Genomic DNA, 26,512 nt, shown 5'->3' with positions numbered 1-26,512 from the left:
AAGTTGCAATATTGAAGGATTCTGTGGGCACAACATTGAACAATGCAGGAAGCATCAAAAGAAGGTGGGAGAAATATGCAGAGGCACTGTCAAAAATAATTAGTCAATGTTCAACCATTTCAGGAGGTAGTATATGATTAAGAACCAATGGTATCGAAGGAAGAAATCCAAGCTACACTGAAGGCATTGGCGAAAAACAGGCTCCAGGAATTGGTGGAATGCCAAGTAAGATGTTTCAACAAATGGATGAAATGCCGGAATTGTTTACTCACATATGCCCAGGAATTTGGAAGGCAGCTACCTGGTCAAATGACTGGAAGAGGATCATATTGCTCCCATTCCAAAGTAAGATGATCCAACAGAATGCCGATATTATTGAATGTAATTCATATCACACACAAGTAAATTTTGCTGAAATTCAAAAATGGATGCAGGAGGAGGAGACAAGATGGCAGAATAGACAGATGCTTCCAGTGAGCCCTCTTTACAACAAAGACCAAAAAAAAAAAAACAAGTGAAATGAGTATATTTATGACAAGCTAGGAGCCCTGAGCATCAAAGGCAAGCTTAGAAAATGGACTGAGGGGCAGAGGGAGGAAGAGACGATTCAGAAGGGGAGAGGAGTTACCGGACCTGAATCGTGGGGAGCCCTCAGGCACCGTTCTGGGAGTGGCAGTGGAGGGCTGGTACTAGCATTCAGCTGCAGTTTCCACAGGGAGAAGCAGCCAGCCACTCAGCCTACTGGCACCTCCAGAACCAGAGAAGAGCGGAGTTCTTGGCAAAAGCTAAGCACTTGCGTATATTTTATCACGCCCCCACCCCCACCCCAAAGCCGGCTTCGTCGGCTGATTTCCCTGTACTTGAGATAGGCCCTGTTGAGTGCCTAGAGCCATCCTCCCAGCCCTGGATAAGGAAAAAAATTGCAATTGGGGGAAGAGTTAATTTGCCAGCTCTACTAACTGTGGGAGCTCAGGACAGAAGCAGCTCTTGTCCAGGCATAAATGATCTGTGGACTTTGAGTACCTTTTCCTTCTGCATGGATCTGTGTAGGCCTATTTCAGGAGAATAGGCCCTTGTTGGCTGACTCCAACCGTTTCAGCTGTGCAGCGGAGAGTTGGGTGTTTGATCTTTGACATTGCTTTGCCTATTAAACAGGGTCCTCACCTACCCACATCAGGGACCTAAGGACTGGTAGCTCCACTCAGGTCACCAAGCCACCTGCAACAGAGGTCCAAGGATAATTGGTACCTCCCAGCCCTTACAACCAAAAACATTGGGTGCCCATGGTCTGTCTGCAGAACCCACCTACCTGTATGCTCTAGGGATCAGGGACACGCTTTCCTCAGAGACACGTGGGGGATGATTCTCAGCCCCCTGCCTTGTTCAGAGTGTGGCCTCCTGCTGCAACCAGATACCGGTACCTACACCAATCACCCCTACCCCTCTAAGACTGTAGGACACAGCCTGTACTACACACTTGATGATCAGCTACCTGGAAACCTGAGCGGAATTCATACAACAAAAGTGAACGGACCGTTAGACTGAGATACCCGATAACAGCTCTAGCCATCTGGGGACAGGACGTCAGAGCTCCAAAGGTGAAAATAATCAAGATAGCTTGCTCAAGCAGACTTTCTGGGCATATCAAAACAAAAATGGATGCAGCAGTACATCAACAGTAAACTGCCAGAAATTCAAGCCAGATTCAGAGGAGGATATGGAATGAGAGATATCATTGTTGATGTCTGATGCATCTCGGCTAAAAGCAGAGAATACCAGAAATATATTTATCAGTGTTTTATTGTCTACACAAAGGCGTTTAACTGTGGGGATCATAAAAAAAATATAGATAACATAGCAAAGCATGAGAATTCTAGAACACTTAATTGTGCTTATGAGGGACCTGCACATAGATCAAGAGGCAGTCATTCCAACAGAAGAAGGGGAAACTCTATGGTTTAAAATCAGGAAAGGTGTGCAACAGGATGTATAGTTTCATCATACTTATTCAATTCATATGCTGAACAAATATCAGAGAGTCTGAACTATATGAAGAAAAATGCAGGTCATGAAACCTTCATGGACACATCCAAAGTCCCTGAGGGACTGAATTACTGGACTGAAGGGTGTGGGGATCATGTTCTCAGGGGGAAATGTACCTGTACTGGCATAACATAGCTTATAAAGAAAATGTTCTACATTTTACTTTGCTGAGTGGAGACTTAGCTCTTAAAACTTGTGATTGCCGTCTAAGATACGCCACTGGTCCCAACCTGTCTGGACAAGAAAGAATGAAGAAAAGCAAAGGCACAAGGCAAAGATTAGTCCAGAGAATTAATGGACCACAACTACCACAACCTCCACCAGACTGAGTCCAGCACAACTAGATGGAGCCTGGCTACCACTACTGACTGCTCTGACAGGGATCACTACAAAAGACTTCTTTAAAGTATGAGAAAGCAAAGATGTCACTCTGAGGACTAAGGTGTGCCTGACCGAAGCTATGATATTTTCAATTGCCTTATAGGCATGTGAAAACTGGACAAGGAATAAAGAAATCTGAAGAATTGATGCCTTCGAATTATGGTGTTGGCAAAGAATATTGAATATACCATGGACTGCCAGAAGAAGGAACAAACCTGCCTTGGAAGAAGTACAGCCAAAATGTTCCTTAGAATGCAGAATCCTGAGACTTCATCTCATGTGCTTTGGAGACGTTATCAGGAGGGACCTGTTCCTGGAGAAGGACATCCATCATGCTTTGTAAAGTAGAGGGTCAGCTAAAAAAAGAAAGACCCTCAACAAGATGGATTGACACAGTAGTTGCTACAATGGGCTCAAACATAGCAATGTTTTTGAGGACAGTGTAGGACCCTGCCGTGTTTTATTCTGTTGTAACTAGGGTCTCTATGAACTGGAACAGTTTGGAAAGCACCTAACAACAGCAACTACATCTCGCTTAAAAAAAAAAAAAAAAAAACCCACTGCCATCGAGTCAATTCTGACTCATAGCGACCCTAGAAGACAGAGTAAAACTGCGCTGTAGAGTTTCCAAGGAGCATCTGGTTTATTCGAACTGCCATCCTTTTGGTTAGCAGCCATAGCACTTAACCACTGCACCTCACTAACAACTCTCAAAATGTCCTTTAATTATGCACAAGAACACAAACACAGGCACATGTAAATCTGACACCCAAATTAGTATCTTGATAGAAATGATCACATAATTAGCAATGTGATTTAACAACAACTAATGAAAAAAACAATATCTTCACCAATTAATGTAAGTCAGGAAGTGTATGTCCCTGAATTATAGCTCAAGTTTTTACTTGTGCTTCCTCAAATTATATTAATGAAACACTAAAAAACAAAGCAAAAGTTTAAAGCCATTCCTGTCTGACCCTAGAGTTTATGGCCTCAACAACTAAACTACAATATACCAGATGCATTATTGGAGCCCTGTTTGTCTGATTCCGAAGTCCACACCCTTTGTAGAACACATAACTCCTCGTAGGCATCCCTTCCCTGACCTCATACCTAGGTACCATGCATGAAATTCAGAAGTGGAGCTAGATGACATTAATGCAAATTTCATGGTCTACATATATTTATGTAATTAAGTAATTATAACATTATTTAAAAATATGTATATCAAGATACTCAAACCATGACTAAAAACTAGATATTATTTCTGTAATAAATTTTTAAATTATCAAGTATATTTTTTTATTTTTTAAATCTTATCTGATGATTAATGATCCTGATTTCCTTCCATAGATATTTTTGAGTTTTTTTTCAGTTTGAGTAACACCAAAAGAGTAAAAATCAACTTCATTGATGAAACAGTCTATTATGTTGTTTTACTTAAATTAAATTATCACAAATAACTCTACATAAAAATAGATTAATTAAATTAATCACTCTTTGAGTTCTTTAGAAATGTAAAATCTACAAAGAGTAAAAATTTTAGAGCTCACAATAAAGATTGAAACTTTCTTTAAAACTATCTGTTTCTTAAAAAAAAAAATTTATTCCAATTGCTGTTTACATTAATGTTATTGTAGGTTTCTTTCATGCACAGTGAGATATTTATCTTTTGTGCACATTTTTCTGCCTATTTATTTGACATAAATTGAATTATAATACAGCCTAATCTATGAAAATCTGAAAATGTTGTTGAAGTAGACATGTTTGAATATTTCTTAGAAAATCAATTCTTCACTTGGGTGTGAGAACATGCTATTTAATTGTGAATAATTATCTTTCATATATGTGAATTGGTTCTCAGTTTAGAATTAAGACAAATCTTTCTATGATGAGAAATCATGGGGCAAAATGCAGCTTCACCCATTTAAAAATACAAAAGAACAAAACTGTGAATTTCTCCTGGAAATCACAATTCAAATCATAATTCCACTCATATTGGGAACTTGTTCAATGGTGAGAAATCAAAAATACAAGGATAAAGGAAAGAAACTCAAAGTACTACTTGAAAACTATAAGTAATCTTGAGAAAAAGGCACTAGAAATATTCATAATAACTATTGTTTTCACACGTCTCAGGACAATGCTTAACAAAAGGCAGCTTGGCAAATGGAAGGAAAAAATACCAGTAAAGAAAATGAAGTGTTTTTTAATTAGGAAATTAATGTCTCTCCACGAATATGAATTGAAATCCTAATAAGTGAAAGGAACTGAGCTAGATATGAAGGCAGTTCTGAATGTGCCTAAAATATGGCTCGTGTAGTGTTTTGCGGAGGGCTGAGATAGTTCAACGGTGGAATTCTTGCCTTCTGTGTTGGAGACCCAGGTTTGATTCCATGCCAGTGCACCTCTTCAGCAGCCACCACCTTCCTGTCAGTGGAGACTTGCATGTTACTATAATGCTGAACAGATTTCAGGGGACGTTTCAGATTAGACAGACTAGGAAGAAAGGCCTGGTTATCTACTTATAAAAAATGAGCCAATGAGAACCCTATTGATCACAAAAAGCCAGTCCGAAATAAATCATGTGAATGGTGCCAAACCAGCAGCATTTCTTTCAGTTATGCATGGGGTTGTCATGAGTCTGGCCTCACCTGTAGGCAACTAACAGCATGTTTCCTAAGCAAAAATTCCTGAGAAAATGCATAGCTTCATGGCTGATCATTTTAATTTTCCATAAATGCCCTAACTGGAAAGAGCACTGATACTGTAAAACTGAATAATTGTTCCTGTTGGTTGCCATTGAGTGGATTTTGACTCATAGCAACTCCATATGACAGAGTAGAACTGCCCCATAGGATTTTCTAGCCTGTAATCTTTACAGAGGAAACCCTGGTGGCCTAGTGGTTGAGTGCTACAGCTGCTAAACAAAAAAGGTTGGCAGTTCAAACCCTTCAGGCACTCCTTGGAAACTCTATGGGGCTGTTTTTCTCTGTCCTGTAAGGTCCCTATGAGTTGGAATTAACTTGACAGAAACAGGTTTGTTTTTTTTGTTTTAATCTTTATGTAAGCAGATTGCCAGGTCTTTCTCCCGAGAAGCCCCTGCTGTGTGTTCAAAATGCCTGTTTTTGGGTGCTTAACCATTTGCATCACTAAGGCTCGTAACACTGAATTACTTGTCTGGAAATTAGAGACAAAGTTTAGTCTCTCAGTTTAATTCTCCCTAGTTACAGGTTTTGGCTATAGACATAAACCCTAAAAAACAAAAACAAAACAAACAAAAAAAGGTACATTTTAAGACCTCAGACTCTACCCATCAAAGCAGAATGTAGAACATTTTCTTTATAAACTATGTTATGCCAGCAAAGCTCTGTGAGCAGCCATCTAAGATACTCCACTGGTCTCACCCATTAGGAGAAAGGGAGAGTGAAGGAAACCAAAGATACAAGATTAGTCCAAAGGACTAATGAATCGCAACTACCACAGCTTCCACCAGACTGAGTCCAGCACAACTAGATGGTGCCCAGCTACCACTGACTGCTCTGACAGGGATCACAATTGAGGGTCCCAGACAGAGCTGGAGAAAAATGTAGAACAAAATTCTAACTCACAAAAAAAGACCAGACTTACTGATCTGACAGAGACTGGAGAAACCCCGAAGAGTATGGCCCCCAGACACTCTTTTAGCTCAATAATGAAGTCACCCCTGAGGTTCGCCCTTCAGCCAAAGATTAGACAGGCACATAAAACGAAAAGAAACTAAAGGGGCACACCAGCCAAGAGGCAAGGGCTAGAGGCAGGAAGGGACAGGAAAACTGGTAATAGGGAAAATAGGGAACTCAAGGTCGAGAAGGGAGAGTGTTGACATGTTGTGGGGTTAGTAACCAATGTCACAAAACAATATGTGCACTAATTATTTAATAAGAAGCTAGTCTGTTCTGTAAACCTTCACCTAAAGTATGATAATAAAAAAAAGAGTTCAGAATTGTGAATAATGAATGAAAGTTTATGTCACTAAGTTTGTGATAAGTTGTTATAACAGCAATCAGAAACTAACATACCAGGAGAAACTCTTCAAAATGAAATAGGAATTTAAAAAAACTAAAAAAATGCAGAGCATCAGTGAGGTGCAGGAAAACATCAAGCACCTAATCCATCTATAATTGATTTCACTGAAGGAGAGGAAGGGTGCTTAAGTTACACTCAAAGATGCCCTGAAGAAAGGTCCAGCAATCTGTTCCTCAAAGTTCACAGCCTTGAAAACCCTAAGTAAGAAACCTACTTTGCACACATGGGGTCGCCATGAGGTGAATTTTTTGACTTGATGGCAACTGATAAGAGCTCGTATTATTATTTTAAAAAACTAACTTAAAACCCAAGGAACTTGAAGTGTTAGCTTGTGTTCTGTTTATCACTGGATGTATCTCTTTCTACAGACAAAGATCTGTGGGAAAGTAGACATGTATGATTAATATAAAATAAAATCCATTTGATATTGTCTTTAAAAATACATATTAATATATTTAAATTCTACATATTAATGAAAAGAAACTAGTACCTCTTAACAGTAGATTTTCCATTAATTCTACCAGGCCTTTTTTCTTTATAACAATAATATACAATTTTTTTTTCCTACATTCTGATAGAATTATATGTTGGAAGACTGAGGATAGGAAACACATATTCTCAGGCTGGGTTATGTGTATAATCCATTAGACAATCCTGTGAACATACGTGGCGTAAGTAGTTACTCATTCACTGCTAGTTTATGAAATGTAGCACTCAATAACATATATGCTTGAGAGTGAAGAAAGGGAGAATGATATAGTCAGAATTCAATAGGAAAAAAAAATAGGAAGTTTAAAATGGAAATTTAGAGATTGTACATGACCTGAAATATAAAAATACTACATGTAATGTCTCTGGTACTCACTTGTTTTATGCCTAAAACATCTTAACTCCCCATAAACTTATACTGCATTTTAGATGAATTCAGATTTACACTACTGGGTTGGTTGGTAAATGGAGCTGTCATTCTCTTTCAAACCCTACTGCTGGCAGAAGTTCACCAGTAACATACATTAATTAATGTTTTCATTTTATTTTGATGTCTCCTTCAAAATCACTCATTTCATTCAAGTTGAAATTAAATATTTTTCTCCATAAATTCAAATTGGTGGCAACATGAAGTTAAAAATAGATTAATAAATGGTTGATGAGTTGGCATTTTTACTTTAAATCTACTTAAGGTAAATATCCAAAGGATTAAATGTCTGAAAGGTAATAAATTAGAAGTATCAAACAAGAGAATAAAAAAATAGCTTTTTAAAACATAGTGCTAAGAGATGAAAAGAAACTAAAATGATCATAGTATGTCATATCTTCCCTAGTTTGTGGCAATCACCCTTCTAACTGGTCCTCTAGCATCCACTCTTGTCCTTTAAAATCAATAAATGCAGTGATTTTAACACAATTTTAATGTTTGCGTCTCTCCTACTTAAATCATTCAAGGGCTTCCCTTAGCTCTAGAGATAAATTCCAAAATCTTAATGTGGCCAGTAAATGCCTGGTGATCTGGACCCTGCTTTATTTGTTACCACTCACCCTTTGAGACCAGTTAGGAACCAAGGTCCTAAACAATAAGCTGTGTCAGTTAAAAACAGTATCAACTACAAAACATTGTTTACCCCCATTCAAAAGAGCATCTTGAGATTAAAGTTGAAACACAATGTCATCCCTTCCCCCTAATCTTTCCTCTTGCAGCTGTTTCTCAGGTCAACTGGCTAAAACCAGAATCCTAGGCATGCGGCACAGTAAGAGACCAGGTTGACAACCAGATGACTCCATCCCATAATTAGTATTGCCTCTTTTTTTAGGAACCAAAAGACTCACACTAGGGAACAAAAACCACCTGACATATATCATCAAACAGTGGCTGAGCCCATTTTAGAAGTGGGAAGTTCACTGGCCACTTCTGTACTAAATCCTAGCCTGACCCATTTTGAATATGCATGTTATTTCCTGGAAAATTAATGAATATGTATGACTTCCCCTTTCCCGCATAACATAAAACTTCTGCCAGCCCTTTGTTCAGAGAGACAGTGCTTTGAGAGTGATCTCCCTGTCTCCTTACTCTCTGCAAGTGGCAAATGCATTGCATTAAGTAACACCTTTTACAGTCTGTTGTGATTACTATACATCTTCATGTCTTAGGGCATTCACAAAAGTTTTCTCTCTGCTGTAGAAAACTGCCCCCACCGTCTTCTCTCCTGTCTATGTGGAAAATTCATTCCTTAGCTTCCAGAGTAAACCTTGACTCAGTGGAAGCCTTCTAGACTTCTGAGACATCATTAAAACTTCTGTTAGAAGCCTTCAGGGCATGTTGTACTTTTCCTTTAATGTTTTATTTCTCAATGTAATCAGCATCTATATATATTATTTTTACCATTGCATTACCAATATTCAATTTAATGCCTCTAACATAAAAAGTAGTCAGTGTTTTGAATTTACGAAGGGCACTTATAAAATACTATTTGATATTCTTTATAAAAAGCTTAAGTTCTATTTTAAGGTAGAACTTCTTTATAAACAACTTGTAAAATAATCTTTATTTGAAACCCTTACTAATAATAATGGACAGATGACTATGTAAATTACTATTGCATGTAATCAAGATGGACATTTGCATGGGGAAAAAATGATTGGCATAGAGAAAAATGAAATAATACTGCATGCACCTTGAATGGGGAAAAATTATGATTATAAGAAGAGGTGAGGTGCTTCCTGTGGAAAAATTAATTTCCCATTAAGATTTGTTTTCTTCTGGGAGAAAAAAAATGCAAGATTTCCATCTGTAGAGAGCAGCTAAAGCAGATTTTTTCATTTCATTAAAATTTTTCAAACATGGCATTAATAAGAGGAGTATGGTAATTAAAACCATGAGTGGCTGAGGAAGTAGCAAGATGGTGGCAGAATTTGGGCACCAATTAATCTAAGCAAGTGAGTGAAAACTGTATTATCTGGAGTATACTAACAACTGAAATAGGTAATTCCAAATTTTAGTGGCATGACAAAATTTCATAGTCAAGATCAGTGTGGATTTTCCTGATAGAATAGTTCTGAAAGGGATGACTTAAGATCCCAGTCCCCTCATATTCTGAAATTCAGACACCTTTAATGTGTGATCTCTAAGGTTGTCTTGCAAATAAAAAAAAAAGTGAATGTAAGGCCTCCTGGGCAAAATTTGGAAGTGATATTCATCATCAATCTTCCCTCATTTCATTCACTGGAACACAGCCAAATGGCCCACCTACTCCGAGAAAAGGAAAAGAAGTCAGAAAGAATCAGCTAGGATGCGCTAGAAAAGCTTAGGAAGGCATAAATACAAAATTAAGACATAAGGTTAGCTATATATGAATATAAGGGGCCCTGGTGATATGGTGGTTAAGAGCCCAGCTGATAATCAGAAGGCTGGCATTTCAAATCTACTGGCTTCTCCTTGGAAACCCTATGGGTCAATTCTACTCTGTCCTGGAGGGTATCTATGAGTCAGAATCTACAGGACCAAGACGGCAATGGGTTTTGTTTGGCTTTGTTTTGTTATTGGGGGGTGGTGTTTTTAGATGGCACAAAAGTTTTGTGCTTAAATGCTAACCTAAATTTAAAGATTGGCTCTTTGAACCCACCCAGAGGTACTGCAGAAGAAATTTGTGGTGATCTGCTATTACTATTACAGCCATGAAAACCTTATGGAGGAGTTGTACTCTGTAACATATGGGGTCGCCATGAGTTGGTATCACCTAGACTGAGACTAATAAAAGCAACATATATTAATATGCTATTATGAACTGTGAATAAAGTCAGAATTAGATTAAATGGTTTGGTACATATTTGCAAATATGTCTTCAAGCTGCATATTGACACATCTATTTTGTGAGTTGTACTATAGGGTCACTATGAGTCAGAAATGACTCTATGGCAAAAGTTTTTTTTTTTTTGGTTAATAAAAGAATGTGATTTTTATTCATTTTAAATATTAACTTCCCCTAGTTATTTTGCCTAAGGAAAATCAGCTAGCATTTATTGCTTCCTGATTGCTGAGGTGCAAGCTCCCTTGCATGCATGGATATTTAGGTAGCAGTGGCAGGATCAGGATGAGGTTTGGGAAATGTTAGCAAGGGGGTGGAATCTCCACCATCAATCCTCACGTTATTTATTATTAAAAATTGACATTTATCCTCTTTTAATTGAAATAATATGAAAAAAACATCTTCTACACTACTGCCCTGTTGCCCACTTACAATGAAATTATGTTACCTAAAGCTATGCCATACAGAAACTTTGTTGTTGTTGTTAGGTGCTATCCAGTCAGTTCTGTCTCATAGCGACCCTATGTATAACAGAACAAAACACCGTTGGATCCTATGCCATTCTCACAATAGTAGGTATGTTTGAGACCATTGTTGATTGTTGCAGCTACTGTGTCAATGTAACACGGAGAGGATTTTCCTCTTTTTTGCTGACTCTTTACTTTTTGAAGAATGATGTCCTTTTCCAGGGATTGTTCTCTTCTGATAATATGTCCACAGTAAGCAAGACAAAGTCTCACCATCCTTGCTTCTAAGGAATATTCTGCTATACTTCTTCTAAGACAGACTTTTTCGTTCTTATGGCAGTCAATAGTATAGTTAATATTCTTCACCAGCACTATGATTCAATTTGCCAATTCTTCTTAGGCCTTCTTTTTTAATTGCTCAGTTTTCAAATGCACATGAGGCAACTAAAAATACCATGGCTTGGGTCAGGCACACTTTAGTCCTCAAAATGACATCTTTGCTTTATAAGATTTTTAAGAGATTTTTTACAGCCATTATGCCCAATGTAATAAATTATTTGATATCTTGACTGCTGCTTCAACTGATGTTGATAGAAACTTTGGAGCCCCATTAGTGAGAGTGTAGTTAAAAAACAACTTCAAGGCCCCATCCATTAACATGGCGGAATAGGGAAAATATAATCCAGCAAAATATCTTGCTTCCTACCTGTGTGTTATAAACAATGCATAATTGTTCCATGAAGTTTCTTTATGCCAGATTCTGATAGAAATCTCTATTACTTACTGGTTCTATTAAAAAAACATTCTCCTTTTTGGGATTTTATTTTTTAATAACTTATCTCCAAAACACTGTATTTTTTATGCTATTCAACACATACTCTATCAATCACTTACTCGATCTGCCTTTTATTTGCTGTTGCTGTTAAATGCCATCGAGTAGGTATCAACTCATAATGACTCTAAGTTCAACAGAATGGAACACTACCCGGTCCTATGCCATCTTCACAATCCTTGCTATGTTTGAGTCCATCATTGCAACAACTACTGTGTCAATTCATCTCATTGAGGGTCTTCCTCACTTTGGTGAAACTCTACTTTACCAAGCATGACGTCCTTCTCAGAGACTGTTTCCTCTTGTTAACACGCCCACCAAAGTATGCTGTTCTTGCTTCTAAGGAGCTTTCTGGCTGTACTTCTTCCAAGAGAGGCTTTCATTCTTTTGGCAGCCCATGGTATATTCAATTTACTTTGCCAACATCATAATTCAAAGGCATCTCTTCTTCAGTTTTCTTAATTCACGGTCCAGCTTTTGCTAGCATATGAGAAGATTGAAAGTACGATGCTTGGGTCAATCGCATCTTAGTCCTTAAAGTGACGTGTTTGCTTTTTAACACTTGAAAGGGGACTTTTACAGTAAATTTGCCTAATGCTATATGTCGTTTGAGTCCTTGACTGCTCTTTCCATGGGCATTGATTGTGGATCCAAGTAATGAGAAATCTTTAACAACTTTCTCTAATTACTATACCTTTCTACATATTTTAGGTTTAAGAACGTTATTGATCTAATTCCTGAGATTTTGGTATTTAATTTTTTTATTATTTTAAACTTATTTTTTTATTCTTATAAAATTGTTTTGCAAAAAAAAAATTTTATTGAAAATATTTATACATTTATTTTTGGGTTTTGTTTTTTAAAACTTAATTATGGACCCTAATATTCATTTAATCTAATAGTTTTCATTATCATTATCTGTATTTTTGTTTTATTCTTAACCTTTTTTATTTTAATCTCCTTTAAATCTATTTCCTTTATTCATCCTATATTTTTATCTTCCTTTGGGTCTTATTTAATATTTTTGCAATTTTCCTTAAACTCTGAAGTAAATATTTTTATTTTAAAATTTGGAAAGTCTCATTTTAGATGTGATCTTTGGTCAGAGACATATCAAAAGATTATCAAGAAACATGCAGCTTGTACTAGGAGATCATCTATTTCTTCTCTCACTGTCTAGTGTTAAAAAAATAAGAGCTAAAATTATGAATGAGCTCATCCTCTACAAACTTCCACTAGCCATTTTCTGCTGATTAGATATTTCCAAATCTCCAGTTTGTTTTCTCTGGTCTGTTCATGTGGTAATATCTGCCTATGTATCTAGTATCTATCTATCCATCTATCATCTATTTATCTATCTGTAATCTAGCTATCTCTCCATCCACCCATTCATCCATTGATTAAATACTGGTATGAATGAATGAATGAATAGATGAACCAAAAAACCACAGGCCAATATCTAGCAACCTTCAATCATTGACTAAGCTTTTTCTTATTTATCTTGTCTTTGATCTTGCCCCTCCTTTCATGTCTGTTCTGGCCCCTGTTATATTACCAGTCCGCGCAAATGCCTGTATGGACCCAGCCTATTAGAAAATGAAGTTCAGACAATTAACAAAAAATTTCCTGGTGGCCAAGTAAAGAGCTGGTATTTTTCAAGAAGACAAAGAATAGCATTATGAAGAATGTATGGATGAGCATAATATATAAGGAAAACTTACCAAGGAAACATGGTGGCCCGAACTTGCATGTTTACATTGGAATTGGAAGAGAAGGAATGACAGAGAGAGATGAAAATACGATCTAAATGTTCACTGAGTATCAGAGTAAAAATTTGTTAAGGACCCAAGAAAAATTTGTAATTTATTCACCTGGGAAATGCCATTGTCTCAAAGACAAAGAATTCTGACAGAGAAGCAAGATTGGAGATGAAGAGTAAAAATGTCATTGAAGAAATAATGGAGAAAAAAAACATAAATATAGAAAGTGTGTTCAAGCTTACTAGTAAGATAGGAAGTGCAAATTAATACAAAAATGAGACATCATTATCATCATCACATTGGAAAGATTAACTTTGATATTATCGGTGCTGAAAAGAGTATTCTCATACACTGTTAATGGTACTATAAAATGAGCCTTGGACACTTTGGAGAGCCACTTATCATTTTGATATTAATTCAAATTTAAAATACACAGCCCATCTGGAATTCAGCCATTTTAGCTCTCAATATCTGTCCTAGTAAAACACATGCACAAGGAGAGATGTCCAATCATTGTTTCTAATTATTTAACTCTGAAGCCTAAATGCCAGTCAATGGAAAAGTGTTTAAAAAGAAAAAAAAAGCCCTCAGATTCATTTATTCAATATAATGTGTTGAAAACCTGATGTTGATGCACTCTGAGAGGGAAAGACATCTAAGGAGGATTATCAGCCATTCATCTTCACTTGCCCGGGACATTCCTGTCTTATACCTATTGTTTTGGTCAACCGTTTAGTTTTGAATCTGTCCCAGATGTTTCTTTGTTCACATGTTGTCATTATTATTAATGACTGTTTTAAAGTAAGTTCAGCAGGCTTGGTAAAGCTCTACTCTGTACTTTCAGCTTCTGCCATGGTCTCATCTTGATATGTTTGGTGCTCTCAAGTTGGTTTCTACTCATCGTGACTTTACATATAACACAAGGAAATGTTGCCTGGCCATCATACACCATACTCACAATTGTTACTATGTTTGAGTCTGTTGCTGCAGCTACTGTGTCAATCTACTCCACTGAAGATATCCCTCTTTTTCATTGACCGTCTACTTTACTAAACATAATGTTTCTTCAGTGATTTGTCCCTCCTGATAACATGTCCAAGTTAATATGAAGTCTTGTCATCCTCTCTTCTAAGGAGCATTCTGGCTGTACTTCCTCCAAGATAGAATTGTTTGTTCTTCTGGCAGTCCATAGCATATTCAACATTCTTTGCCAATGTCGCAATTTGAGTATGTTAATTCTTCTTGGATCTCCCTTTTTTCATTGTCCAGCTTGTGCATGCCTATGAGGTGATTGCAAATATCATGGTTTGGGTCAGGTGCACCTTAGTTATTGAAGTGACATCTTTTATTTTTAACACTTTAAAGAGGTTTTTTGCAGCTTATTTGCCTAATGCAATATGTCATTTGATTTCCTGTCTACTGTTTCCATGGACATTGATCATTGATTCAATAAATGTGTAAAAAGCATGTGCATTGAATTGTTTGATCATTTGAACATGTGATTACATATGAATTCAATGACCACCAGTAACCCATCACTCTTCTTTCAGTTCTATCCAGAAAAATTTAACATATTTCTTTCAAGGAAGTATATGGAACTAAAAAACAGATTGCTTGCCCAAAAGATAATAGGAAGAGATAATACTTTAATGTCTCTTGTAGTTATGGAAAAAATTATTTAATGATATAGCTCATGCCAGGCACAGGGTGTATCAGCTGTTTTGGTCTTGGTGTAGGTCATGGTCTACAAGATCCCCAAAGCCACTAGGCTGACAGATGGCGGGGTCAGTGGAATATGTCAAAAAACATAATTTAAGTGTATGCTAAATAAGCATTTTACAATAAAGATTTCATCAGCAATGAGCTCAGGAAAATGAATGTGTATTTTAAATAAAAAAACAAGCACTCAATTTTTTATTTCAAGCAATTTGATGGTGAATGAATGTGTAGATTGCACAAGCATGTGTGCCTTGACATTGGAATGAATTTGAGAATGTCTATATTTTTTGAGAACACACAGAGTCCTTGTGGGATAGTGGTTAAGAGCTTGGCTGCTAACCAAAAGGTCAGCAGTTCACTTCCACTAGTGACTCCTCAGAAACCCCATGGGGAAGTTCCACTCTGTTCTATATGTTTACTATGAGTTGGAAGTGACTTGCACCTAACAACAACAATTTATTTTTGCAGCATCAATATTTGCTAAAACATTCAAAAAGATCATAAACAGATATGATGTATTAGATGAATTTTGTCTAGTAAAAATACTTGTTGAAGAAATAATCTGAAGCAAGGCAAAAGACAAAACTTAAGAAAACATTTGCGCTTGTATATTTATACACTTGTATGTAAAAAAAGATTGATACGTGAAAACCTTCCTTTTAATGACTTTGATCTGAGTATACCAGGTATCTTAGTACCTATATAGAAAGCAGATTCTCAGAGAAAAATAATATACTCTGAAAAGAATAGTCAATTATAAACATCAGCAATTTCACATTAAATGGAACTTTGATGATTTCAGGAAATGCTATAAAATAATTAAAAATAATAAGATCAAATTTTTCATATACATAACATTGACATGGCACAGAAAAATATATGTGGATGTCTTAGTCATCTACAGTGCTGCTATAACAAAAATACCACAAGTGGATGGCTTTAGCAAAACAGAAATGTATTTTCTCACAGTCTAGTAGGCTAGAAGCCCAAATTTAGGGAGTTAGCTCCAGGGGAAGGCTTTCTCTTTCTGTCTGCTCTGGGGGAAGGTTCTTCTCTTTCTGTCTCTTCTTGGGGAAGGTTCTTCTCTTTCTGTCTCTTCTTGGGGAAGGTTCTTCTCTTTAATATTCACCTGGACTAGGAGCTTTGTTGCAAAGAAATCCCAGGTCCAAAGGACATGCTGTGCTCCTGGCAAGGTTTCTTGGTGGTATGAAGTCCCCAGCTCTCTGCTTGCTTCCCTTTCTTTTTATCTCTTGTAAAATAAAAGGCGGTGCAGACCACACCCTAGGAAAACTCCCTTTACATTGGATCATGGAAGTGACCTAAGCAAGAGTGTTACTTCCCACACCAGTCCTCTTTAACCACAGGCAGATATTATGATTTACAATACCTATTAAAATCACAATATGGAGGACAACTACACAATACTGGGTATCATGGCCTAAAGAAGTTGACACATATTTTGGGCAGGCACAATTCAATCCATGACAATGGCTAAGGAAATAAAATTGCTTGAATATGTATCAAGAGTAATTATTATGCTTATTTGTGTTTGCTTGTTTGGGTAATTAATGTAAATACTCATTTTAATATTACTTCGAAGTACACGAACTACGGTATCTTATATTTAAAATTTGTATTTCAATATTCTTTGAATAAAGCTATTTTATAAGTCCACCAGTATAGTAAAACTAATTTGTTGGCCAATAAATCAATATTTCAAGTTATATAATATTAATTACTTTAGTAGTCTCTTTTACTCTCAAAAGTTGTCTAATTTTTATTATCATACTATATTTAACAGTTAAGTGAAATAAGCATGTTGTAAAACATGAATGTTAACATTTATGTAAGAGCACTTATGTAAAATCAAACTACCTGTAAAACAAAATAACATATTTCAGTATAATGTTTTCTATATATTCTAAATATAGTATTTATTTCTAGCTATAAAAAAAAAAAAAATTTTTTTTTTTTTTTTTTTATAGGTTGCTATGAGTCAGAATCGACCCCACGGCAGTGGGTTTGTTTTTTTTTTTGGTTTATATGTAAATACACAATGCAAATTTAGAAAATATTCAGAAAAATACCTAGTTGATGAAGGGAGTTATCTATGAAGAAGTGCCTGAGACTGAAGATGGTAGTTTTATTTATAGGGTCTGATTTGTTAAGCCACTCTGGAATGCAGAAAAAGGGCCTAGGCTGGAGGTAAATATTTGAGATTCATCAATCACTGTTATCAGTCATTACTGAAGTCAAGAAAATGGATGAGAATCCAGAGAATATTTACTGAGAGAAAATTTAACAATAAAAATAGAAGGCAAATATTAGTCAAGTACTTAAATGTTTGGAAGCAGAAAAAGAATTGTTTTGAGAAGGACTGAGAAAAAGAAACCAAGGTAAACTCAAAGACAATACTAATATTCTTAAAAGGAAGGAATTATATCTTGTCCATGATTGTAATCTCAGTGTCTGGTACTCATACTCAGTAGACTAGATCGGTAAACAATACATATTTACTGAAAGAGTGAATGAGTTTTTAAAAAAAGTGTCAGAGAATTTAAGGCACCAGAGAATTTAGGAGAGGAGAAAGTTTAGAGGAAAGTTTAGGAGAACATATATGACCTCTTATCAATTGAAATATGTCCCCCCAAAACACATGTTGAAACCCTAACCCTGCACCACAAGTGAACATAACCTTGTTTGGGGAAATAGTGTTTTTCTTTGCAATTTTAACAGATAAATTATGAAAATCATACCAGAGTTGCATGATTCTTAATCCCAATCCTTTCTGAGGGATGTCTTATAAAAGGGAAAAACGAAGATGGAAACAATGACACGCAAACAGGAGAAGACAGATGCCATATGACCATGGTCAAATATGCATTTCTATAAGCAGCAAAGAAATGCCAGGAATTGCCAGTAGCCACCAGAAACTAAGAGAGGGGATATTTCTGAATCTAATAGAGTCAAATGTATTACATGAATTAAAAATGTTATATTAATTATTAATTTGGCTACATCATTGTCCTACTGTAGAATCTTTCCTTGTGTGTATTTTCATTTACCCTTTGACTGGGCCAGTAAGGGCAATTGTGTGACTTGTGAGTTAAGAAAATTAACTCTTCATTATGTTGTTATTAAGTGCCATCAAATCGATTCCTACGTGCAGGAACCCTATGAACAACAGAATGAAACACTGTCTGGTCTTGCATTATCCTCACAATCATTGCTGTTTGAGCCCATTGTTGCAGCTACCGTATCAATCCATCTCGTTGAGGGTCTTCCTCTTTTGCACTGACCCTCTACTTTACCAAGCATCATGCCTTCCAGGAACTGTTCCCTCCTGTTAACATGACCAAAGTACATAAGACAAAGTCTCTCCAACCTTGCTTTTAAGGAGCATTCTGACTGTACTTCTTCCAAGGCATATTTATTCGTTCTTCTGTCAGTTCATGGTATAGTAAATATTCTCCAACAACATCATAATTCAAATGCAGAATAATTGATACATTCCATATACATGCATACACATATGTATTTGTATATACACAAGCACATAGATGTAGATGTTGTTGTAGTTAGGTACCATCAAGTCAGGTCCAACTCACAGCCAAGCTATGTACAACAGAACGAAACATTGCTCAACCCTGCGCTATTCTAGCAATCATTGCTATGGTTGAGCCCATTGTTGCAAACACTGTGTCAATTCATCTTGTTGAGGGTCTTTCTCTTTTTCGACAGCCCCCTACTTTCCCAGTAGAGGACTGGCCCATCCTGATAACTTGTCAAAAGTACATGAGACAAAGTCTCACCATACTCACTTGTGCTCCGTTGCTAACCAAAAGGTCTGAGGTTTGAACCCACAAGCCTTTCTGAGGGAGAAAGATGTGGCAGTATGCTTGCATAAAGATTTGTTGTTGTTGTTGTTAGATGCCATCTAGGCAGCTCCAACTTATACTCACCCTATGTAAAACAGAAAAAAAAAAAAAATTCTACCCAGTTCTGCACCATCCTCCCAAATGTTCCTATGTTTAAGCCCATTGTTGAAGTTACCATGTCAATCCATCTTGTTGAGGGTCTTCCCCTTTTTCGCTGATCTTCTGCTTTATGGAGCATGATGTCCTTCTTCAGGGGCTGGTCCATCCTGATAATATGCCAAAAATACATAAGATGAAGCCTCTCCATCCTCACTTCTAAGGAACATTCTGGCTGTACTTCCAAGACAGATTTGTTAGTTCTGGCAATCTGTGGAATATTCAATATTCTTTGCCAACATCACAACTCAAAGGCATCAGTTCGTCATTAGTCTTCCTTATTCGTTATCTAGCTTTCGCATGCATATGAGGCTACTGAAAATACTGTGGCTTGGGTCAGGAGAACCTTTCCTTCAGGGTAACATCTGTGAATTTTAATACTTTAAAGAGGTCTTTTGCAGCAGATTTGCCCAATGCAATGTGTCATTTGATTTCTTGACTGCTGCTTCCATGGGCATTGAGTGTGGATGCAAGTAAAATAAAAACCTTGGCAACTTCAATATTTTCTCCATTGATCATGCTGTTGCTTATTGGCCCAATTTTGAGAATTTTTGTTTTCTTCCTGTAGAGGTGTAATCCTTACCAAAGCTGTAGTTTTTGATCTTCACCAGTAAAATTTGCAGCTTGGAAACCATAGGGAACAGTTCTACTGTGTTGTGTTAGGTCACTATCAGTTGTAATGTACTAGAAGGCAATGGGCTTCTCTTGATTATAGGTAGATAAATGTAAACATGAATGTATATGTATATGTTGTTAGGTTCCATCAAGTCAATTTTTGAATCATAGTAACCCAATGTGACCGAGTAGAACTACCTCATAGTTCTTGATGGTGGCAGTAATTTCTGCAATCCATTTAGTATTGCAGTGTTGCTGTTGTTTTACTATTTTCCTAGCTAGGGGCAGTTCTACTGGATTCCATTTGTTTTTTCCTACCATAATAGCCCATTTTCCACTTGTCAGAAATCCAACATGGTGGTTGTGCCAGTTTTTGTGTGTATCTATTCCAACCATGCATTATGGAACTTGGGAAATCATTACAGGAAGAACTTGGGGACACATTGAACCCACTGTGAGATGAACCTAAGCTAAGACTCCATTAATAATCTGACCTCTGTAATGTTTCCACTCTGACTGGTGGGCCACAATGATGTTTGGAGTCTCCTGGAATTAATGTCAGTTTGGAGTCAATATCTAGTGATCCCCAAAAAGCTTGATTATTTTCTTTTCCCGAATGAGCATTCACTCTCATAAAAAGTCAGAGATCCCTTTAGAGAAAGCTGGGAGAAAGATTAACAGTATACATTTTTGGCAGTGTAGTGGGGTTCTTCAAGGGAACCCACTTTCCCCTTCATTCAAGGGGTTGATGGTCTGTAAACTGACTCAAATCTGGAATTTGATTGAGAAGTTGTGACTCTCTTGTCTGGCAATTAAGCTGACTGATGTTCACTTGACCTAGAATTTTTAGATCAAGTAAATATTTAGTATATTTTCAATCTATTTCACTCCCATGGACACCAAGACTAAGTTGCCAACACCATAAATCCATATGAGTCAGGCTATTCTAATTATTACTTTGACTTCTCTGTCAATTACAGCAACCTCCTTGTTTTTGCCCATTGAGTACCACCACTTGATCCCTACCACCACGGGGTCCTATCAGCCCCATTGTAGTTAAGTGTCTTAATTCATTTAGGGAACTTTCCACTGTCAAATCTTTGACATACACAAAATAGCAATCACAGTAGTCTTCAATGGTGCTGGGACTCCCTTCACAAATTTGTGTCTTGCCATTGTAAAATATGTCTTCTGGGCACTCGCTGCGTGGGTCTGTGGGTCTAACATGATAAATCCACTCTAATATGCCAGTTTCCCTAAACCTTTGGATTCTCTCTTCTACAGTATTTGAAGGCAGGACTGTCATTTCAACTTGATTTAGTGTGGCCCACCGGGTAATCCATGCTTCAGCAAACCAACCGAATAAACTATTAGATTTTTTTCCATTGAATGAAGGCTCTGTGTTTAGTGGGCCTATATCAATAAACTCAGACTGATTCAACTATATATTCCTTGCATCATTATCCCACACCCTTAATGGCCATTTCCATACATATTATCCAGGTTTCTGTTTGTATGTATCAGAAAACTCATGCAGTTCTTTTGAAGTGTAGTGTATCTCCTCCTGGGTCATGCTTTGTACTTTACCTTCTGGGGCTCTCTGGGACTTAAGTCTAGTTATAGGTTTAGAAGCAAAAATGGGTGGTGAAGATGTGTTCTGAGAGCATTCAGCAAATTCTTGTAAGGCGTCTGCCTCAAGTGACACCCGAGGCAATGACTAAGACAAAGGCTCTTTAGTCACAGCTTGGGTTGACCTCATAAGATGGGAGGACGGGCTAATGATCTTACTGGGAAAAGTGGCTTAGCAGACAAAAATGGATTAATCTCTTCAGATGGGAGTGAGGAGGCTAGTTCTGTTGGCAGTAGTGATTCAATGCAATTTAGTGTTCCCAGCTTCCTGATTATCTGCCAATGTGTCCCCATCCCAAGTTTCAGGATCCCTTTTCTTCCCAATTAATGAATGCCCTCACTTTAACTTCAGACACCATTAGAGGTTGGTAATTCAATTGATGTTGTAATTCAGCCCCTCTTATAGGAAGATCCTGGGTTTGGTTTCGGCAATATCAGCTCTATTACTACAAGAAACAAGGCTTTCTTTCAAGACATAAGCAGAAACTTTTAAGCCATTGATGCAGTGCTTGAGCTTTGACTCTGAAGCCCTGAGCTCATCTCTCTCTTTTACCACTTTGTCTCGTGAAAGTAAGACTAACTTAAAAGCTTCCTGATACTTCTCATTCTTACAAAATTGTAGAAAGCTATCAAATATGTGATCACCCAGAGCCTTGCCTCTCACCAATACTTGATCTATTGGTGGATATATTTTGTGTATTTCTATTGCCACTTCTCACCATGGATTATTAGCAGTGCCCTCTTTACTACTGGAACCAAAGCCATTAACATCATTAAGACTAACCAGACTTAAGAATCAATTTAGAAAATTCATCTTTACAATTTTGTTTCTCCAGAACCACTTTTGGTACCCAAAGTCTTAGACTGGGTAGTCTAGAGAAGTAAAACCAGTGAAGCATATAAATATATAGAGAGACTTATATCAAGGAAATTGATCACTTAGTTCTAGAGGCTGGAAAGTTTCAAGTCTGTTTGTTTAGGTGGAGGCTTCTCCTAACCCACGTACCTGCAGGAGCTGTTGAACCCAAGATGGGCATGTAAGGTGGCAGGCTACTTGCTCTCAGGCTGTGGAGGCCAAAGAATCCCAAGATTGGCAGGCGAGCTGCCAGCTCAAGTACCAAGAACTGGAGGTCAGATGAGCAGGAGCCAGTTGCAAGATCCAGAGAGAGAAAAAGCCAGTGAGCTTTGCCAGAAAGTCCACCTATAGTGTATGTAGGCAACAGCCCCAAAGAAACTCCTTTTCAGCTGATTGGTCGCTCCTAACAGATCTCATCATGGAATTAATTACATTGTATAGAATCTCATTATGAAGGTAATTACATCATTACACAGCTGCCAAACTACATCATAAATGTGAAACAACGGAGAATCATGGTCTGATCAAGTTTACGCACAACCTTAACCTTAACCATCACAGACGTTATAATATGGGACAGACTCAAAGACACCTAATAATAACAACTATATATATAGAGAGAGAGAGAGAAAGAGCCCTGGTGGCACAGTTGTTAAGAACTCAGCTGATAAATGAACTTAAGAATTTCAATCCATCAGCCAGCCCTTGGAAACCCTATAGGACAGTTCTACTTTGTCCTATAGGGTCACTATGATATGAGTTGAAATCAATTCAATGACAATCGGTTTGGTTTGGTTTTATACATATGTATGTAAACCCATGTCCTTCAAGTTGATTTCGACTCATAGTGACCCTATTAGGACAGAGTAGAACTGCCCCATAAGGTTTCCAAGGAGCAGCTGGTAGATTCTAACTGCAGATATTTTTGGTTAGCAGCCAAGCTTTTAACCACTTTACCACCAGGGCCAATAAGTAACATCATGATAAACGGAGAAAAGATTGAAGTTGTCAAGGATTTCATTTTACCTAGATCCACAATCAACACCCATGGAAGCAGCAGTCAAGAAACCAAAAGATGCATTGCGTTGGGCAAATTTGCTGCAAAAGACCTCTTTAAAGTGTTGAAAAACAAATATGTCACTTTGAAAACTAAGCTGTTCCTGACCCAAGCCATGGTATTTTCAATTGCTTCACAAGCGTGTGAAAGCTGGATGATGAATAAGGAAGACCAAAGAAGGATTGATGCCTTTGAATCATGGTGTTGGCAAAGAATATTGAATATACCATGGACTGCCAAAAGAACAAACAAATTTGTCTTGGAAGAAGTACAACCAGAATGCTCCTTAGAAGCAAAGTTTGTGAGACTATGTCTCACATACTTGGGACTTGTAATTGGGAGGGATCAGTCCCTGGAGTAGGACATCATGCTTGGTAAAGTAGAGGGTCAGCGAAAAGAAGGAAGACACTAAACGAGATGGATTGACACAGTGGCTGTAACGATGGGCTCAAGCATAACAGTGATTGTGAGAATGGCCCAGGACCCGTCAGTGTTTCCTTCTGTTGTAATGTATACTGTATATAAAAACCCCGGGGGTATAGTGGTTAATCGCTTACCTACTAACAACAAGGTCAGTGGTTTGAACCTGTGAGCTGCTCCACAGGAGAAAGATGTGGCAGTCTGGTGTCATAAAGATTTACAGGAACATTTCTATAACCCATATGTATATATATATATATATTTGGGTTTTTGGGTTATATATATTTATGTTTTCAAGAAAGAGAGAGAGCTTGGAGTTCCACAATAAAGAAAAAACAAGTTTTAGCTGATTATTTTTGAAATAAAATTTTAATTAATAGGGACTCCTCTAATTGTGACTTTTGAGTTTATATCTGGACCTTTCTTGTGCAACGGAAATTGTAGATATCCCAGAGTATAATACTGAAAATTTTGTAGAGGTAAATGATTATAGGCCCTTTTCCATTTTTCCTAACCAAGATAATGATAGACTTGTGTTAGATAAGAATAAGTAATTAAAAAAGAATAGTTCATGTACCAAACAATTAGTTTACAATAAAGGGGACTTTTTAATAAACAGTGGGTATTTTTAAAGAAAGTTGAGAGTAATTACGTAGTGCCACATTAGTAAAATAGTAAAATTTAGTAAAAATAAAGTGAAGCTTTTCTTAAAACAGTAGCCCTGGTTAAGTGCTTGGCCTCTAAGCAGAAGGTTGGCAGTTTGAACCAACCAGCCACTCCCTGGAAGAAAGATATGCCAGTCTGTATCAGCAGAGATTACAGCCTTGGAAACCCTACGAGGGAATTCTAGTCTGTCCTATAGAGTAGCTAGGAGTTAGAGTTCACTCAACGACAATGTTTTCTTTTCTCTTGTTGTTCCTCAAAACATTATTGCCATCTCACAAATTCTAGATGTCATATTTTTGTAATTATTTAAATTAACACAATAAAATTTGAATGAGTCATGTTAGCTAAATGTCCTTTTCCAATAAGCTATAGTTCCTTCATATCATATAAACTTCGGACACTGTTCATTTAACACAAATTAAATTTGGTTTTCATTCACAGCATTTACTATGAATCTCTGACTACTGCCTAACTTGACTAATTTGTCTTGAAAATACAAAACACTGCCAAATATCACCTCAATTACTACAACTGCAGAAACCTCTCTCTTCCAGCCTCACCTAAGCGATAATCATCTCGGTAAAACTGTAACATTGTTCTCCTTCTGTCTCTTTTTTTTTTATTTTCTCTAATTTTGTTCCAAAATATTTCACCTGATATTATTATTCCCCTTCCTAGGAGTATGTTATTCAATTCATTCAAATCTTAAAACTAACATCATAATGTGTAAGATTCAAAATTTAGTATTACTTTAAGAACATGGAAGAAGTGGGTTCATTTCACTTTTACTTTCAGAATTTTAGGTAAATTATTTTCTAAGTTAGTTTTGGCCTGAGTCTGTTTCCCAAAGATAGCATGGTCTGTAGTGCTTCTTTGGGAGAAAATTCTTATAAGACTTTCCTTTCACTGGTTTCATTCTTAAGCTATGCGTTAAGGCTTACGTTTATGTGATATCACAGGACTTTTTCTTTGGCAGAAGATAATATAAGTTATAGCTGAGAAATCGAGGAAAAGTCCAAAGAAAGAATTCTACCTTTATGTATTAGGGGAAACTATATATATATTCACACACACATGATATTTGTTTTTTCCATGTGCTTTCTCTCTTACCTACTTTTGAAGCCTTCCAGTAGTATCAGAATGAAAAGGCAATTATGATTTGCTGTGTTTTGTTGAAAGCTTGTCACACTGTTTTCAATCATAAAGACTTTCCTTCAACTTCTACATACTCAGAAAATAAATTTATCTTACAGTCACAATCTCAGTGAAAAAGAGTTAAACATTTTAAATATTTCTCTCGTTTTTGGTAGTTACTGAAAAGCTAAAATTTTTCTCATGTGCTGCTTTCTAATTTACTGATTGTATTTTTTATTTTTCTATGACTCAATACATCAGATGGGTTTTACTTTTTCATAAATATTTATTAATTCATATTTGACACTCCTGCACTCTTCCTCTTCTAAAATTAAACAGTGAATCATGTTACTCTATTAGTATATGAATCCTAAAATATTCAAATATTCTTCCTTGTTTTTAATTTTTATTGTGATTCTTTCAATTGTGACTATGTCCTTTCAACAACAATAATTCTTAGTAATTATTTGTGGTTTATAATATTAGTTCCAAATCCCTGGTGTAGACCTCATACCAGAATGATTCAAACACCTTAGAGGAAATGCTTTTGTTAAATTTACTCCACCTTTTCTTAATTGAGGATTCCTAAGGTAGAACCTCTATAGGGCTTTAGTTAAAACAGAGACAATGTAATTTTTATCTCTAATCCATGATACCTCCAAATCAAGGCACAACAGAACACTCTAAAAAACACTCTCAGCATCACGCTCCTTTCTCTCACCCCAAAGACCTATATCTTGACTCCTTGTTTCTTAAGAAGGAGGAAACAGACCAAATACCTTGATGGCAGATACACTGACTCAATTGTATTTGTCTTTTTAATATTGCATTGCAAAAATATGTGCTTTAGCTCAGTCATACATAATATTTCCATTTTCTTGATGCCTAAGTCTCTCTCTAGTCCCCCAGCCACAGTAGAAGAAGTTAAGTAATTTGCCAATTAGGGCTCACCTGGAAATAACATCTAGAACAGCTAACATATAGATCAGTCTTCTTTCCAGTGTGCCCTGCTGTCTTCATGACAAACTTTT

The sequence above is a fragment of the Elephas maximus genome, chromosome 5 (assembly GCF_024166365.1).
Source record: "Elephas maximus indicus isolate mEleMax1 chromosome 5, mEleMax1 primary haplotype, whole genome shotgun sequence".
In the NCBI taxonomy this organism is placed as follows: domain Eukaryota; kingdom Metazoa; phylum Chordata; class Mammalia; order Proboscidea; family Elephantidae; genus Elephas; species Elephas maximus.
This window is presented reverse-complemented; position numbering follows the sequence as displayed.